General features: G+C 45.7%; 1 long non-coding RNA gene across 2 annotated transcripts; it reads right to left on the bottom strand.

Moving 5' to 3' along the window:
- Window positions 1-1,161: 1,161 nt before the first annotated feature.
- On the bottom strand, window positions 1,162-9,809 carry LOC149344303 (uncharacterized). 2 transcript variants are annotated; one of them, XR_016283195.1, is made up of 4 exons: window positions 9,293-9,809; window positions 8,361-8,564; window positions 7,242-7,473; window positions 1,162-2,271 (listed from the first exon to the last, which is right to left on the bottom strand). It is a non-coding gene; the product is annotated as an uncharacterized LOC149344303 (long non-coding RNA). The 2 variants fall into 2 exon arrangements; XR_016283194.1 differs by having other exon boundaries at window positions 1,163-2,271; window positions 8,361-8,541; window positions 9,293-9,802.
- Between the last annotated feature and the right edge of the window lie 8,487 nt (window positions 9,810-18,296).

Here is an 18,296-nt window from a genome sequence, read left to right as displayed (position 1 = left end):
CGACAACCTATCAACGGTCTTCCGACAATTGGCCACCGTTATTCAAAAGACTCAAGTACGAAGAAAGTATAATTCCTACATCAACTTTTGGAAAAGTGTATGCTAACTACACAGTACAACACTTTTACCAACATAGTTTTATCACTTCAAAATCATTTTGTGAACACTATCCTGGAGTGCTGAAAGAATAATAGAAGCAAAATGCAAATTATTACATTTATTGTGCACAAGTGTACATACGCGCTACAACACATGCATGATGCATCAAAATATTTTATGCAGAACAATAGAGGAACAGAATATTGCCTTCGGCACGCTTCCCCTCAGTTCCCTCTGAGTAACAATGACTGACACACAGCAATTGAAAAACATAACAGGTTTTAATTCACGATGTTTCGGCTGGAGGACCAGCCTTTTTCGAGTATAGTATAGCATTCGAAACAAAAGCTGTGTGCTTCAAATGCTGTAGTACACTTGAAAACGGCTGGCCCTCCAACCAAAACGTCGTCACTTAAATCCCGTTAGGTTTTTCTTACATATATACGAGGTGTTTCAGGGAAGACTAAGTAATTTTCAAAAAACAGGTATTTTGAGATGAATGTATGGCTTTTTCAGCATAGTATTACCAATGTTGGCAGGCACCAGAAAACTTGTGAAGAGTCTTACGTAGTAAGCTGGTTAGCTAATTTTTATTAATGAACCTTTTCACTATCAGAAACTTCGTTAAAACAAAGTTGGGCTAGTTGGTAACGGCTTGAAGGAATCATACTTTTAGCGGTAAGAACACACACAACACCAAGACACACACACACAGGACACCCGCTAGACTTCAACTATCTTTACTGGACACTTGTACGACATAAATATGTATCACTGAGCACATGCAGGTGCCTCGTCATCGGCATCAGGTCTAACTACGCCCTCCCCTCCTCCAAGGCATACGGTTGCGCCGATAAACAATCCCTTTTTCTGCCAATGCCAGGGAGGGAGTGCTTACACACATGTCACCCGCCTCTTGAATACGAAAGGCCTGGGAGCCGAGAAAAAAGAAAGAGAAATTATCGAAGTCTTTCGTATTCAAGAGGCGGGTGACGTGTGTAAGCACTCCCTCCCTGGCATTGGCAGAAAAAGAGATTGTTTATCATCACAACAGTATGCCTTGGAGGAGAGGGGAGGGTGTAGTTAGACCTGTTGCAGATGACGAGGCACCTGCGTGTGCTCAGTGATACATATTTATGTCGTACAAGTGTCCAGTAAAGATAGTTGAAGTCTAGCGGGTGTCCTGTGTGTGTGTATCTTGGTGTTGTGTCTGTTTCTTACCGCTAAGAATATGATTCCTTCACTATCAGAGTTAGGCGTCTAGTTGCCATTAGAGATTTGTAGCAGTTACATGCACTGGAGGGGTTTCTTTCCCTGTGTGCTTTCAAAAGCGCATGTATTTTCGCACGATGCAGCCAAATTTTGTCGAGCCACAGCAGCGAAAGTAATCATGTTTTGTACATTCCAGAAACTGATATGGCTACTACGAACAACTGGCTAAAAGTCTCTAACTGCAACCAGTTGCAAACCTGTGTTAGTTAAAAAGTTAATTATCAGAAATTAGTTAACCAGCTTACTAAATACACCTCACCGGCTTTCTGGTGTCTGCTAACACTGGTAATATTTTGCAGCAAAAGCCATATTTTTGAGAACTACTTATTCTTCCCTGAAACACCTGGTGCATATAAATACTGCTCAGTTTCCTGTACAACACAGAAACGAAATAATTTCTTCTGTAACATGAAAGTTCCATGAGCCACATAACAAACCCGTGGAAAAAAACTGCATGCATATACACACATCTCTCCAAAACAGCTAAAAAATCCCACACAGTGAAACAATGCTTACACTGTCTTAAGACCAACATTAAAGGCTGCAAACACTAGCGAATTAAAAGTCAAACAGATGCCAAACATATGCTAAATGTCCCCATGGATGTAGATATTAAGCTATGAGCTGACTTTAATAAAAATGCATCAGCACAGAAATGCTTAAGCAACTTTGTTGGTGCACTATCCTGACACTTGTCCTCAATATCAGGCAGCCTGCTTGTTGTTCATCATCATCATCAGCCTGCCTATGCCCACTGCAGGACAAAGGCCTCTCCCATGCCTCTCCAATTAACCCTGTCGTTACTTGTCTGCATCACCAGCGGAAGAGGTAGCGTCCTAGTGATGAGACGTGCGCACGAACAGGTAGCCTCCTCCATGGCAGAATGCAGCAGCAAGAGAACTGCACAAGAAAACATTCAAAGTATACAGTTATAGTAACTTCTAATAGAATCAAACACGGAGAAGCAACAATCAGTTAAATGTGCACTAAAATGCAGCACTCCGAGCGAGTTTGATAAGGCTGCTGAGTAATAGCATAAGCAGCAGTCACAAGACTAGAACTAAATGTAATGCGTCCTTGAACAAGAAAAAGCTATAACATGCTGTTGTGTTCAATTCTGCCCCCACATTCGAAGACTGAATGATATTCACAGGAACTGACATTAACGTGTTACACCTAATTAGGCTACCACGAAGAGATATTTAGCCATTCCAGTCATATGAAGATAACATGCAGGCCATCAAATATGAAAATTATTTTGTGTTTCTGATTTGTCTGCACAAAAATTCAGGCAGCTTTTGTTTTCAAAAGTGATGGCACAAAGACATTGCAATATAATGCACATGTTGCTGTAGACAATGTATCATTTGGAGCTATACCAGGTGTTAGGGGAAAATGTATGAACAAAGAGTACAAAGGTGAGCAAGTTCGTCAAGGCAAGAGTGGCACACTCTAAAGCAAATGAATCAAAATATTAAGGCACACACTGCGTCAGATACAATACTTGTAAGTGAAGCTGCATAGAATTACAAGCGATAAAAGCCTCAGAAACGTGCCCCTAAGGGAGCAGCTGGACTGGTAGTTTTTTATTTGTCCCGCAGCACATCCCTCCAGTGCTGAGGCCTGCTCATATCTGTTTAAGTTAAGAATACAAGGGAAACAAGCAAACAAGTGTTCCAAAGAAGATAAAAATGTGCACTTAGGTTGTTCTTTAGGAAATTACCTGTCACTAATTGCAGCAATAAATAAATAATAATAATAAACACCTTTATTTTCAGAGAACAGAATACAATCTTTAAGACAAGTCTGCCCAAGCCATAAAGGCTTGTAGGGCAGTACTCGGCAATCGATGAAAGACAGATATATTAAACAATAGGTGTTACAAAGCAAGCAAACAATGATAAACCGCAATACCTAAGGCAAACAAGAACAAAGAAACAGTTTAGGTTGCCGACATATGTGTTTTTAAGAAGTTCTTTAATAGAGACAACGAAGAAACTGAAAAGATTGAATCAGGCAGAGAATTAAACATTTTTGGTATGTAATAATTACGAGTGAAGTGGCCATAGTGAGTGTAGCAGCGAGGTACCGTAAAACGGGGATGATGTCGAAAAGGACGAACAGGAATGAAAGGCACCAAAAATGTACTCTCCCAAAAGTGAGCACGAATGACTACATGATGGAAGAGGGCATCAAAAGAGGGCAGCTGTAAAAGCGAAAACAAATTGCAATCAGGTGAAGCATTTGTGTTGTATGCCACGGATCGAAGGATGTTCTTTAGTATCGCATTTAATTTCATTCGCCAAGTCTTTGAGCAATGATAATAAACAGTGACTCCATATCTGAGAATCCCATAAATGAGAGCATGTGCAATAAGCTTGCGAGTCTGAAAAGGTAATAAATAACGAACATTGTATAGTACACATGATAAACCACGAAGCTTGTTGCATACTAGGGTAAGATGACTGTTCCAAGACATATCACTGTCAAAAAGTATACCAAGGTACTTGACACTATTTGAAAAATTAATTGGAATGCAAGAACAATTATGACAATGCGAAGAATGTAAAAACAATGGTTCAACAAAAGAAAGCTTTTTATGAGGATTACGAAAACAAATGAGTTTAGTTTTCTGTTGATTAATAGCAATAGAATTGTTTAAGAACCAGTTCATAACATGCACCACATCTGTTCTAAGAGCATCCATGTCCAGAGGCAACGAAGTATTTGTTGACAACAATAACGTGTCATCGGCGTATTGAAAGATGTAACATTTTGCGACAGCATTTGATAAATCATTTACAAATAAATTGAAAACCAAAGGCGATAAAACAGAGCCCTGTGGAACACCTGCCGACAAAAATGATTCAGAACTTCGATGCCCGCTTATTTCAACAACTTGAGCCCGATTAGAAAAATATTCTTTCAGCAAATCTTTAAAAGGACCCCTAAAGCCCATCACATCAAGTTTTTCTAGCAGTAGGTCATGCCGAACACAATCAAAAGCTTTGCTAGCGTCCAAAAACAGACCACATGGGAATTTGTTATTATCAAAGCATGAGTAAATGATATCAGTAAAGGTTTCTAATAACAGAACAGTTCCTTTACCTTCAATAAAACCAAACTGTGCCTCTGATAAGATATTATTCGTGAAAACAAAACTGTACATAACTCGGAATAGGTGCTTTTCAAGAATCTGCGCAATCGCAGGTAGAATTGAAATAGGCCTGTAATTTTCAATAGCTTTTAAAGAGCCACTTTTATGTAACGGTTTAACTATGGCAACTTTTAAATTGTGTGGAATGAAGCATTCAGTGATAAAACCATTCAACATAAAAAGAAGTACCGACTGCAGTTTCGTGAAGTTCCGTTGGAGGTCACTCATCCTGATATTGTCAATACCTGCGGCTTTCTTCGAATTGAAGCTAAAGATTATGCTGTGAAGGTCCTGGGGTGTAATAGAGGGGAGAAAAGCTGAAGAAGCTGTGCAATATAAAGACCGAGGAACCTCATAGTGGGATAATGGAAACTTCCTGGAAACCTGAGAGAAAAATGCATTAAACTCAGAGGCAGCAGAGGGAAGGTCTTTGAAGGATTTGGCAAATGCATCGCTAATGGATTGTTTAGGGTTTCGTCCAAAAAGGCAATTGATAGTTGACCAAGTTTTACGCGAAGAGTGTTGGTTGTTACGGAAAGCCGAATTGAAGTAGTTACGTTTCGAGGCTCGAATCATGGCAGTAACTTTGTTTCTAAATAACCTGAAATTATCTTTGAGGCGTGTGTTGTTGGGAGAACGCTTGCAACGTGTCCAAAGGGCGTCTTTTTCTGCAATGGCCTTTAGAATGTCCCTTGTTAACCAAGGAAGGTTTGGGTTACGTTTTTTGATCACTTTGACCTTTTGTGATGAGGCTGTTATGGAACTGACAACCTGCACAAATCTATCGTATACGTTAAAAGAATTCGCTTCCTCGAGGAAAGAGGCCCAGTTAAAGTCGGCTATAAGTTTATCGAATGTGGCAGTGTCTGTATATGAAATTTGCTCCTTATTAAGGCATGATTTATTTGAAGAAGGAAAAAGGATATGAGAACCTACAAAGTAATGATCTGAAAGTTTGTATGTAATCACAGAAGAGAAATTCTGGGCAAACGGAGCTCTTATATTGATGTGATCGATACAAGAAGCTACGAAATGTTTTCCCAGGTACTCTTCTCTTGTGTAGTCTTTTATCGTTGGTTCAATACCATGTTTTGCCAAAGTGTTGAGGTACTCGCAAGCAGATGAACGTGCTGGTGACAAGGTGTCAATATTGAAGTCTCCAATGAGGCATATAGCATGATTTGGCAATAGGGAGCCCAAAAAATTGTCGAGCTCAGAAAGAAATTCTTTCACATTTTGGGAAGGAGGCCTGTAAACTCCTAGAAGTGTAACCTCCGAACTTAAAAGTGATATCTGCAATGCAACACACTCAGCAAAGCAAAATGTTGACTTTAAAGGGTAAGCATTCCATTTGCTGTGAACGAAAACATGAATTCCGCCGCCTATCCGATTTGAGCGTGTGAAAGAGAAACTAGAATAATTGGGTAACGAAAAAGAGGAGAGAAGTGTGGAAGGGATGTTAATTTCTGTAAGTATGAATGCATCTATGGTATTCTTAGTGTTGTCAACAACAGCCAAAAATTCATTCCAATGTTTTCGTAAGCTGCGTATGTTTACATGAACTACACTGAATGCGTCCACCTTTGGCGAGACTAAGTTACAAAATTCACCAATATTGGCGCAAAGGGAAAAGGTACAGTTCATGATTCAAACTAGTTTATCTAAATCAGTAGAATCATGGATTCGAAAAATAGAAGAGACTTCGGACTTCCTAGCAAAGATTTTTCCATGTTTGACCCACACAAATTTAAAATTACTTGTCTTGCCTTTCTGCTTAGCCTCCCAGAGCAGTTTCCTGTTTGATGTGGTGAGGTTGTCGTTAAAGTACATTTCAGATAGCTCTCCCTTTTGCACTAGGGGCGTGATCTGGCTTCGATGACTCATCCATTTTTCTTTTGCAGCGACAGAAGTGAATCTCACCAGCAAAATTGGTTTTTTTCCTTTTTTCTGCGGAAGACAATGAGCTGCTTCGATATCTGAATCAATTAGCTCAATTTTCAGCTTCTCTGCCAAGTTCTTTAGTGTCTCAGACACCTGCTCACCTTGCTTAAGAGAGAACCCCTATATTATTTCTAAGTTCTGCAGCCTACTGTATTGTTCCATGTCATTAATCTCTTTCTGAAGGTGCAGTAGCTGTTCATTTTGGCCCGTCACTGTGGTGCTCAGAGTAAGCACTTCATCTTGAAGCTTCTGGATTGTGGTCTGCTGTTCAGCAGTGGATTTAACTAAGTCATCATATTTCTCAGAGAAAAAAGAAATAGAGGCGTGTATACCTTTAACTGATTCTCCCAGCGACTCAACATTAGATTTCAGCAACAACAACTCATCCACTCTGCGAGAAAGTGAGCTGATGGCGTCCTTAATTGGCAACAAGCTCTCTATCTTGGCAAAGAGCTCCTCAAGAGTTCTTGACGAGCTAGCCTTTTCATTTTCTGAATCTGTACCACTCTGTAAGCCACACTGCGGACAGCACCAGTCAGCGTATGCTTCAAACCCTCTTTCGGCAGCAGACTTTGCCGTAACCCCTGAACATTTTTTTTTATAATGAAACACCTTATCACAACCCGAACATGTTAAGTAATTGCCTTCGGAGGGCAATGCTTCCGAACATTTGAAGCAAGTTGACATGGTCACAAAATAAAACGATTAAACAGAAACGCAGCCGGTGGTGGGCAAAAGGCAAATCTGAGAGTGCAAAAAATACAACTCTCACCTGCAATAAAGCTGTGCTCAGCTCCAGCCAAACGCCCGCCACCGACTGCGCGCAGTGCTCGTTGACAGCGCCTTTTATCCTCCTGGAATTCGGCGGGGGCGGGGCAGGAAGCGCTCAGCACGATGCCCTGGTGATAGTGACCACGCTGCGCAGTGGTTTTCCAGGCATGCTCCGTCTTGCTTCAAAGATGATATGCATCGCAGGTGATACTATCCGCTTGGTCCTTGTAGTTCTGCAATAAAGCTGTGATCAGCTCCAGCCAAACGCTCGCCACCGACTGCCAAATACCTCGAGAAAGTAAATTAAGTTATTTACACAGCTTATTACAAACCTTGATGGCACGGGAGAAAGGCAACATCAAATGCATCGGTTCAAGTAAAGCCAGGGGTCTTGTTAAGGTCACAGCAATATTTGTTGACTTAGGCTCAGCTAGTGTAATGCAATCAGTAACTGAACGTCGGCATGAATAAAAATAACAATGCACCAATACTCAATTCCAAATGCATTTCAACTGTACAGTGCAGTCAGTTGTGACAAAGGGAGTGTGAAAGAAAACCTCAGCATGCTCATGACATATCGAATAGGCACCTTTCTTCCGTACAGCTAAAATATAAGCTTTACAGGGTTTCATGTAATGCAAGGATAACCTGGTAAGGTATCAATTATTGATGCTAGCAACAAATATGCTTCTAAAGCAGAGTGCTCCACTTGAACGCCAATATTCAATTATGCATTGCCCGTTAGGCCATGCCTATCACATCACTGGTTCACTTCAAACATGCCATACCTTGTAAGAGGTAGGTACTGCTGAAGTAAACCTATAAAATTTATTTGCTGCTTTTAGACTGCTGTATAAAGGTCATGAAGCAGACAATTGTTTTAATTTGGTCTATACTGTGGTCAAGATTTCCAAGCACGAGAGGCATGAGGGAAAAAACTATAAAAAGCATTTCACACTATAACACAATGCACTTGACTAGGGGAGTGCTTTCATGATGCCCGCAATATCTTTTCCCTTTCTCTTGGTCCTCTTTTAAAAGAAAAAAAAAACGAAAGAGAGAGGAAGCCTGGACCAGAAGATTTTTGGCAGGCTAAAAAAGACAAGGAAAATGTACCCACTTGTCTACCTATCCTTTTACAAGTGGCACATGCTTGATATCCAGTGTCAATGGCTGATAGGCTGAACCAGCAGGTCTTGATGTCATTTGCCTCTGGTTGAGGTAGCATTGGCTCGATGACAGATGAAAGCTGGTGCAAAAGTAGCGTGATGATACCGGTGGAGCAGCTGTACAGGGCTTGACTGCGGGTGCATTTGAAGAAAGGCTGCATTAGAGCCATGCTTTCATAAACATCACAGAAGGCACATCCCATTACAACCTCTAGCTGTTCAGTCCAATGTGTTCATGAGTGGAGGCTAATGATTAATTACCTATGCCTCCAATAGTTAGCAAAAAAATGGTTTACAAAGCTTGTCATACTTTTCTTAAAGCTATTATTCGCGAATCACGTTATACTTTTATCGCTTCAGACTGAAAATGAGGGAATGACATAAATGTAGTGAACGTAAAAAAATAAAATGACAACAAACCTTCCATTGTGCGATTACCTCAGCTACACTGCAATGGAATGGTTCTGCTATTTTTAATCGTCGTTTCGTTGAACAGAACTATCAAGAAACACAGCACTTGATGTGACTGCGACGTAGAACGGGCAATGCTCCTTATCCAGTAAACACTCAGGCAGCAGAATCAAAAGACGCACGCCGCTACAAGCACTTTTCGTTAGCACCCCATAGTTCTCGGCGTGCAACCAAATTCTATCACATAACTCGTGCGCCGAGGAGCTGACGCAAAGAGCGTGAGGCGGCGGGTTAAAAGTTGCATAGTTGGCAAGCGAGCGTGTCAGAACACCTTCTCTCTGCAAACGATCGCGTGGTGCCCGCATTTTGCACCTCACTGCGAACAAGGCGTGAAGACCAACCCAAATGCATTCGCAGCCCTCAATCATACCCCCGACACATCGCAGAAGTCATTTTCCAGTTCTGTACTTACATTTGTCAACGTTCACGGCAAGCCGTTTCTTCTATCGGGCATCGGGCGCCGGCCGCTCTCGGCGTGGTTGCGTGCAGTACGTCAGAGCAGTTTTTGAGCACTGCGTGCGCGTAAGAACGTCTTCCGCAGCACTGGAGCCATCTGTCACCTTCCGAGTTCAGTCACACTACCACAACACTAACGAGGCAGCACATTTAACACAAACAAACTGAAGAAACGCACCCAGAACTTCACAACCGTCGCACCCGCCAACAAAGAGTCGTTTCAGCGTCCTAAAAAAGATAGTGTAGCGCGCGGCCAACATGAGACTCGCAATCCGCCGCCAGCGAACGGAAAGGTGGCGCTAATGTCGCCTAACTTTACACGCATTAAAAAAAGAATCGATAAAGCCCTTTTTGCCACAAACTTGTTGCATTAAACGACAAAATATTTTGTTTCAATTACAAAGTCAGCAAATTGGAATGATTGAGGTGAAAAAATGCGACTACTCACAACCATCTGTTTCTGGCGGCGCTGCGAACGAAAGCTTGGAAAACCGGGCAGCTACAGGCGACGCATCTGGGGCCAGGAGAGCCGCAGCCGCTGCACGGCTGCACTGTCTGCCTTGTTCTAAGGCTATAACTCAGCTCCCCGTAACTGCGTCGCAGAATAAGGAATGATGATGATGTTGCCAAACGCTACTGGTTTCGGTTTTTATTTTCGCATATTGTGTGGCTTAGCGTACTCTACACAGCTTGGCTCATGCGATTTAGTGTACGTGTGTGTGTGTACGCCGCTCTAGCGTGACGCGCGAAACTTTCAAGGCTGCGCTGCAGCATCGCCTCTGTTTTGTGTGTGTTTATATCACGTCATTGGACACCTTGCACGCTCTTTGCTCGAGCGAGCCCCGCCAACAGTCGCGCTACCGTAGTCTTTTTGTGTGCTTCCTTGATTGCTTTTTGCCTCGGCCTTACGCGGTCCTCGGCTCGGCCTCACGTCCGCTGATGGCAGTAAGAAAAGGCGAAGAATGAACACATGCTTTCGCGCGTCTACTCCGTATGACTACGTTAAAACCCAACACTTTATTCCAGGATTCCTTAATCATTGCATTACGGGAAGATAGAAAATACAGCTATCACCACGTTTTCCCTCGCCACAGCTTCGTACCGTGTTTGCGTTGAAGGAGATGCAAGTGAAGATGCGGAAGAGGCACTGCGCCTGTGCTTTAGCGGTGCTCAAAGTGGGGGCTGCTCTCACCCTAGCTTTTTCCATACTGGAAGCTCCTCTGTGGCTCAGTACTAGCGAAAAATGTAACAAGTCAAGAATGAGGGCTTATATAGTGCTCCAATTGCCGTGCACCTTCCTCATGCAAAGCCCTTGTTACCGCAGTTGAGTACAGCGGGCCGCTGTTACCTGTTTTGTTTCTCTATACTTCTCTTTATAGTATCGGCCTTTATAGTATAGTATCGCCGAACATGAATAAAAATTAATATTGCCTTGCCTGAAATTTCGCATGTACAGTCGCCGAGGAACGAAGCAACTTGAGTTCTCGAAGCTGTAAGCCTGCACACGTTACACAGAATTTACTCAGAGCGCGAAGCGGTGCGGCCCTTTTCACGCGGGGTTTTTCAGTCCCGTGCGATCAGCCATTGCTGGTCGCTCGAGGAGGAGGGTAGTGCGAGGGTTTAAATTGGGCGCTCCCACGTGGAGTGGCATAGTGTACCGGGCACTTTTGCATGGCGGGCAGTGTGCAGGGAAAGTGTGCTTGCGGTGCAGGTTCAGGAAGCTGGTGGTATAATTTGGGCGCCATTTGGGCTAGCGAGAACGTGTCATTCAATGAGTGTGGAAACACATCGGTGCAATGCTAAACTTGAATTTTTTTGTAGCTCGCAACAATAATCCCTCTGAAACCTCAGAGCGAAACCCTCTTAATGCTAGTGTGTTTTAGCACCGTCGTACGGTACATCACTGTTCAACTGCACGTTAAAATATGACCTATCAAGAATTACAACAATAGCAACACCAACGTGTTTCGAATTGGCAGAGTTGTTGTACAGCTCTGCTGAAATTCTTTGTTAGTTCTGAAATGTTAAATCTGTTTAATGACTGCCCGAGTACAGAATTTAAGGACGAATACGCAGCAGAAAGCATTGTTTTCGTGTAGAATGAGCCATCAGCGAAACTGATTCGCTGTAACGAAGTCACCATTGCGCTTATGTAACACAATATGTCACTAGCTCCTGTTTTTTCTTAAAGTTCTTTTAATTTCCTTGAAGTGCGAGGCAATAATACTTGAGTATTCTATGAATTCATTCACTTTGTACCAAAATTATTTCGTTTGCTGGTAACTTTTTTCGTAGACTTCATACAATCAAAAATTGTCACTAAATGTCTTCAATTCAAGGCACGTTTCTGAATTTCGGGATAAATGTTCTGTTATGAACTTTGCCCTTTTCCCCGCACTCGAAAATGCGAAAGCAGTAAAGCTAGTATTGAGAAAATTGAACTGAAATTTTTAAAAATCCACAGCGTGCTCGGCTATGGGAATGTGATTGCAAATTTTTGTTTCGTCTTCAAGGTTAGTTAAGTTGCCGCTTTGAAGTTGTCGGCTACAGTACTTGATTATTTTAGGCTTTTATTTGTTTATTCGCATCACCAAAATGCTTTCTCGGTTCGTAGTATATTTCTATTGACAGCAGTATATAAGCAGTAAGAAAATTGTATGAACTTTCTATCAACAAATGTTGATAAAATATGCCCTAAGAAAATGTGACTGCAAATGTTTGTTTCGTGTTCAAGGTTGCTTTAGTTGCATTGACATGTTAGGCTAGAGTACTTAATTAATTTAGGCATTTATTTTCATTATAAAACGTTCTGTCGGTGTCTAGTATGTTTCTACTGACAGCAGTACATAGAAAGCAGTAAGGAAATTGTATGAACTTCCTATCAACGAATGTTAATAGAATATGCTCGGCTAAGGGAATGTGAGTGTAATGTTTGTTTCGTGTTCAAGGTTATTTTAATAGCTTTGAAGTGTTCGCCTACAGTACATGATTTGAGGCATCTATTCGCATGACCAAAAATGTTTTGTCACTTTCTAGAGTATTTCTGCTCACAACAGTACGTAAAGTACATAAAGTATTAAAATGGAATATACCTTTTGTTTTAAAACGTTTTCCCATATCCTGATTACATTCCAGACGCATTTGCTGCGAATAATGTTGGTCGCTTTTCGATATAGTGAAATTGTTGACTAGCTGCAACAGATTCCACCATGTAATCAGATAAGATGTCGTCACGATTATGCTAACAAAATAGTGTTAATCACCTCGAACGCCATGCAGTTTGTTCATTTACTTCTCTCAACGTGTCAAACTGCGCCCAGATTTTCTAGTAACTTTCTATTGACAGGAGTAAATACAAAGAAGTAACAGTCTACCAACTTTGTATTGACAAAGGTACATAGAATGTAAAAATTAGTTTCTAGTAACTTTTTATTGACAGGAGTACATACAAAGAAGTAACTTCTACCAACGTTGTATGAACAATTGTTGATAGAATGTAAAAGTTACTACAAGGTTACTAGAGTCAATAGAATGTTAATACAAATTCTAAAGAAAGTTGATATCCATTTTTGTAAGGGATGTTGGTAAATTTCGTCCCTACCTATATGGCAGGCCATTCACAGTTGTGACAGATCATCACGCACTGTGCTGGCTTTCTTCTCTGAAGGATCCTATCGGTCGCCTCGGTCGTTGGGCGCTACGACTCCAAGAATATGACTACACTGTGATCTACAAGTCTGGCCGGTTGCACAAAGATGCCGACTGTCTCTCTCGTTACCCTGTTGCCCACTCTAATACTGTGACGAGCGCAAGCACCATTGACCTGTTCTCTGTAACTCCGTTTACAACTATCGGCGAAGAACAGCGTCGGGATGCGGAGCTTCTCTCCATCATCGATCGCCTAACGTCCGCCCCAACCGACCCTTCACTGAACCGCTTTGCTCTCGTTGATGGTATTTTATACCGCCGGAATCTTCAACCAACTGGTCCTGACCTTCTCCTCGTCGTCCCGAAGCACTTACGAACAGTCGTTCTCCACGAACTTCATGACCTCCCGACTGCTGGCCATCTAGGCGTTACTCGCACGTACGACCGCATCCGCCGTCGGTTCTTCTGGCCTGGCCTCTACCGCTCAGTGCGCCGTTACGTTGGTGCTTGCGATGAGTGTCAGCGTCACAAGCGCCCTGCGTCTGCTCCCGCTGGCTTTCTTCAGCCCATTGACATCCCTCCGGAGCCGTTCTACCCTGTCGGCTTGGACCTTCTCGGCCCATTTCCTGAGTCCACTTCTGGGAACAGATGGGTTGCAGTCGCCACAGATTGTGCCACCCGGTACGCGATAACGCGTGCGCTCCCCACGAGTACTGCCGCTGATGTCGCCGACTTTCTTCTTCAGGACGTCATTCTTCATCATGGAGCACCCCACCAACTGCTCACTGACCGTGGCCGCACCTTCCTTTCCGCAGTGGTAAACGACATTCTTCGCGCGTGCTCAACTAAGCACAAGTTGACGACCGCTTACCACCCCCAAACTAATGGCCTCACTGAGCGACTCAATCGGACGCTCACCGACATGCTCGCCATGTACGTCTCCTCTGATCACCGAGACTGGGACGTCGCACTCTCATACGTTACATTTGCATATAACTCCTCCCGCCACGACACTGCCGGATACTCTCCGTTTTACCTCTTGTACGGCCGTGAGCCTCAACTGCCGCTTGATACATTGTATCGAACGTCCCCTCCCGCACATTCTGAATACGCCCGTCAAGCCATTGCCCATGCTGACCATGCTCGCCAAGTCGCCCGTTCCCGCTTGCAAGCCTCCCAAGCTTCTCAGCAAGAGCACTATAACCGCCGCCACCTGGACAGTGCCTTCTTGCCTGGGTCCCTTGTATTGCTCTCGGTGCCTTCTCGCCGTGTAGGGCTCTCGGAAAAGCTTCTTTCTCGATATGTGGGCCCGTATCGCGTGCTGCGCCAAGTCACAGCCGTCACATACGAGATTGAGCCTGCCTTCCCCGAGTGCAATTCCCGTACTCCACCCTCCGATATTGTGCACGTGTCGCGCCTTAAGCCCTACCACCTACCCTCTTCTGACACTCGCTGAGCCGCACCGCGACGGTGCTTTCACGCCCGGGGGTCATGCTACGGGTCGACTCAGAGACGATGAGGCAGACGAAGTGAGAGGGCGCTTGGCGCGTGCTCGGGCCCTGAATCCTGTGCAGTGGCCTGTGTCTTGACGTCCGGTGCGCCCTGTGCTTGTGTTCTGTTCAGTGTGAGTGCACCAGTGTTCTGCGAGCTGTGAACGCCTCCTGCCACGTAACAATATTGTAACGTAACGTTACAAAGAAGTCTCCTGCGCCGAGGAACACCAGCAGCCAGTCAGGTCCAGTCAGCCAGTCAGCCAGCAGTCAAGATGTCAGGCCGTAGGTCCATAGGTACTACGAGCAGGAATGTCTCTTGTGATCTTTCAAAATTGCGCTTGTAGAGAACCCCACTTCGTAAAGTGTATGACTGCAAGCCACGACGAAAAACAGGCGGTACCCGACCACCGCGGCCTTCTAGATACTCGATGAGCGGCGCCAGCTCCTGGTCCTTGCGTTGAAGGTCAGCCATATGGGATTGAGTAATGGCCCCAATGAAGGGAAAATCGTCGGCGTTTTCCACTGCAGCGGAGTCTAAGGGCGCGCGTGATAAGCAATCTGCGTCTTGGTGTTTAAGTCCCGACTTATAAACAACGGTAACATCATACTCTTGAAGACGAAGGCTCCATCGAGCCAAGCGTCCAGACGGGTCTTTGAGGCTGGCCAGCCAGCACAGCGAATGATGGTCGCTGACAATACGGAAGGGTCGTCCATACAGGTATGGTCGAAACTTGCTTATGGCCCAGATTACCGCAAGACACTCCTTCTCGGTCGTTGAATAGTTCGCCTCCGATCGGGATAGTGTTCGACTCGCGTAAGCTATAACTCGTTCTACGCCATCTTGCCACTGGATAAGTACAGCCCCAAGGCCAACGTTGCTGGCATCAGTGTGGACGTCAGTTGCTGCGTTTTCATCGAAATGGGCGAGTATGGGGGGCCTGTGGAGGCGGCTTCGGAGCTCCTGGAAAGCTTGTTCTTGATCGCCTCCCCACAGGAAGGGTATGTCTTCTCTGGTTAGTGCTGTCAATGGTTCAGCTATCTTGGAGAAATCTTGGACGAAGCGTCGGTAGTAAGAGCAAAGGCCCAGAAATCGCCGAAGTGCCTTTTTATCGCTGGGACGTGGAAAACTTGACACTGCGGTAGTCTTGTCGGGATCAGGGAGAACGCCCTGTGCACTGACAACATGGCCGAGAAAGCGAAGTTCTTTGAAAGCGAAATGGCATTTCTCCGGCTTGATCGTTAATTGTGCGCCTTTGAGTGCTTGAAGCACAATGCGCAACCGGTCCAGGTTTGCTCGAAAGTAGGCGAGAAAACGACGACATCATCTAAGTACACTAAGCACGACTGCCACTTCAGACCTGATAAAACCGTGTCCATCATACGTTGGAACGTGGCCGGCGCAGAGCAAAGACCAAACGGAAGCACCTTAAACTCGTATAGGCCGTCGGGCGTCACAAATGCAGTCTTCTCTCGGTCTCTCTGATCCACCTCGATTTGCCAGTATCCGCTTTTGAGGTCTAATGAGGAGAAGTACCTGGCATCGCGTAGACGGTCGAGGGCATCATCAATCCTGGGAAGCGGATAGACGTCCTTTTTGGTCACGTTGTTTAGTTTCCGGTAATCGACACAGAATCTCAGGGTGCCATCTTTCTTCTTGACGAGGACTACTGGCGACGCCCATGGGCTCGTCGAAGGCTGGATTACGTCGTCCGCAAGCATCTCATTCACTTGCGTTTGAATGGCTTCACGTTCCTTAGGAGAAACCCGGTACGGGCGTTGGCATACCGGTAACGTGGCCTCATCGGTTATGATGCGGTGCTTGGCGACAGGAGTACGACCGACCTTGGAGCCAGTGGCGAAGCAGTCTGCGAAATCAGTCAGAAGAGCCGAAAGAAGATTCCTTTGATCGGGCGTCAAGTCCGGGCTAATTTTAACGGTTTGAAGGAGACGGCAAGATGTAGCCTCCTCTTGAGGGTTGGCCCCGGCGGTGCATAAACGAGGCGAGGCAGTAACGTCGTGAAGGAAGGCAACAGCCGTTTCCTTGGCGAGTTGCCGCATCTCCTTAGCAAAATTCGTCAGGAGGACAGTAGCACAACCGTTATGGAGTTGAACGAGTCCTCGAGCAACGGCTATCTCCTTCTCGAGAAGTAGCGGGAGGTGCCCATCCGCGATGCCCTCGTAGTCGTGAAACAAGTCATGACGCACAAGAACAAGCACACTAGACCGTGCTGGCACCCTCACGTCATCGTCGACAATACGCAGAACGTTGAGTTCCGGATCCTCGATTTCAATGCGCTCCACGGCCCGTTTCGTCGAGAACGTCACACGCGCTTCTTTCAGGTCAATGACAGCGCCGTTAGTCTGCAGGAAGTCTAGGCCAAGGATCAAGTCTTTGGAACACTCGCGAAGTACGACGAATTCTCCGACATACACAAAACCCCGGATGCCGACACGCGCTGTGCACTTGCCTACAGGGGTAATCAAGTGACTTCCCGCCGTGCGAATTTTCGGGCCGGACCAGTGCGTCAAAACTTTCTTCAATTCGCGGGCGAGGCCGTGGCTCATTACCGAGTAATCTGCACCGGTGTCTAGTAACGCCGTTACATCGGCTCCATCAATCTTTACGCGCAAATCAGAGGTAGTGTGTCGGATGCTGTCGCCACCTGTCCCAAGCGGAATGTCTTCGTATCGGTCGAAGGTAGCCCGTCGGATTCTGTTGCTACCTGACCCCAGCGAAATCTCGTCGAGTCGGCGTGACGAGGACGGAGGATCTTCACATTTCGCGACATCAGCGACCCTGCCTCCGAAGGCCGCTGACATTAGTTTTCCCGGCGAGGGCTGGGAGAGCGTCGGCGTCGGGGATAGCTCGGACTTGAGGAACGGTAACTTGTTGGGGACGTAGACCGACGTTCTTGGTAGCCGGACGTAACAGGATGCTGTTGCGCAGCAAGGTGGCTTTCGATTTCAGTAGGCCGCTCGCCAATTTGGGGGCAGGGGTCGTCCGGTGCGAAACCGCGCAGGCCGACGCGGCGGTACGGGCACGCCCGGTAGAGGTGACCTGCTTCACCGCAATGGAAGCAGAGGGGCCGACGGTCGCGGGCCCGCCATACTTGACTCTTACGGGGTCGCTGATAGGTTGGCGCAGGGGTGTAGCGAGGAGGACCCTGCGGCTCCATTGCTGGAGCTGCGGTATTGATACTGTTGTCTTGCGTGGGAGCCCTACGTAGGACGGACGCGTAGGTGGGTCTCGCGTCGAGCTGGTAGGAAACGTCAGGAACTCGCTCAGCTGCTATACGCACCTCGTCCCGGACGACTTCAGCTAGTGATGGAAAGGACGGCGTGTTGCAAGGCATCCGGAGTGCTTGCAGTTCTTCTCGCACGACAGCACGGACGAGGTTGCGTAGTGCATCCATATCGCTTCCGCCCTGCATAGGTAGTGCGTCGGACCCAATGATGTTCACGTCGCGATTGTATTGACGAGCCCGGTGTTGTAGCGTCGTCTCCATGGTGGTAGCCTCACTGAGGAACTCCGCAACAGTGCGCGGTGGGCTGCGCACTAGTCCTGCGAAAAGTTCTTGCTTCACGCCTCGCATCAGGTGGCGCAGCTTCTTGTCTTCTGGCATCTGTGGGTCTGCGCGCTTGAAAAGACGCGTCATGTCTTCATAAAACATGCGCACGCTCTCGTTTTGGCGCTGGTTGCGCGAGTGCAGCGCAGCTTCTGCTCGCTCCCGGCGGTCGGCGCTTGGAAAAGTGGTCTTCAAGTCACGACAGAAGGCTTCCCAGGATGGAAAGGAAGCCTCATGGTTTTCAAACCATGTC

This window comes from Amblyomma mixtum, chromosome 5 (genome assembly GCF_055824585.1).
Source record: "Amblyomma mixtum isolate Tamu chromosome 5, ASM5582458v1, whole genome shotgun sequence".
NCBI lineage: Eukaryota > Metazoa > Arthropoda > Arachnida > Ixodida > Ixodidae > Amblyomma > Amblyomma mixtum.
The sequence above is the reverse complement of the archived record's forward strand: the minus strand, read 5'-3'. Positions and strand labels throughout refer to the sequence as shown.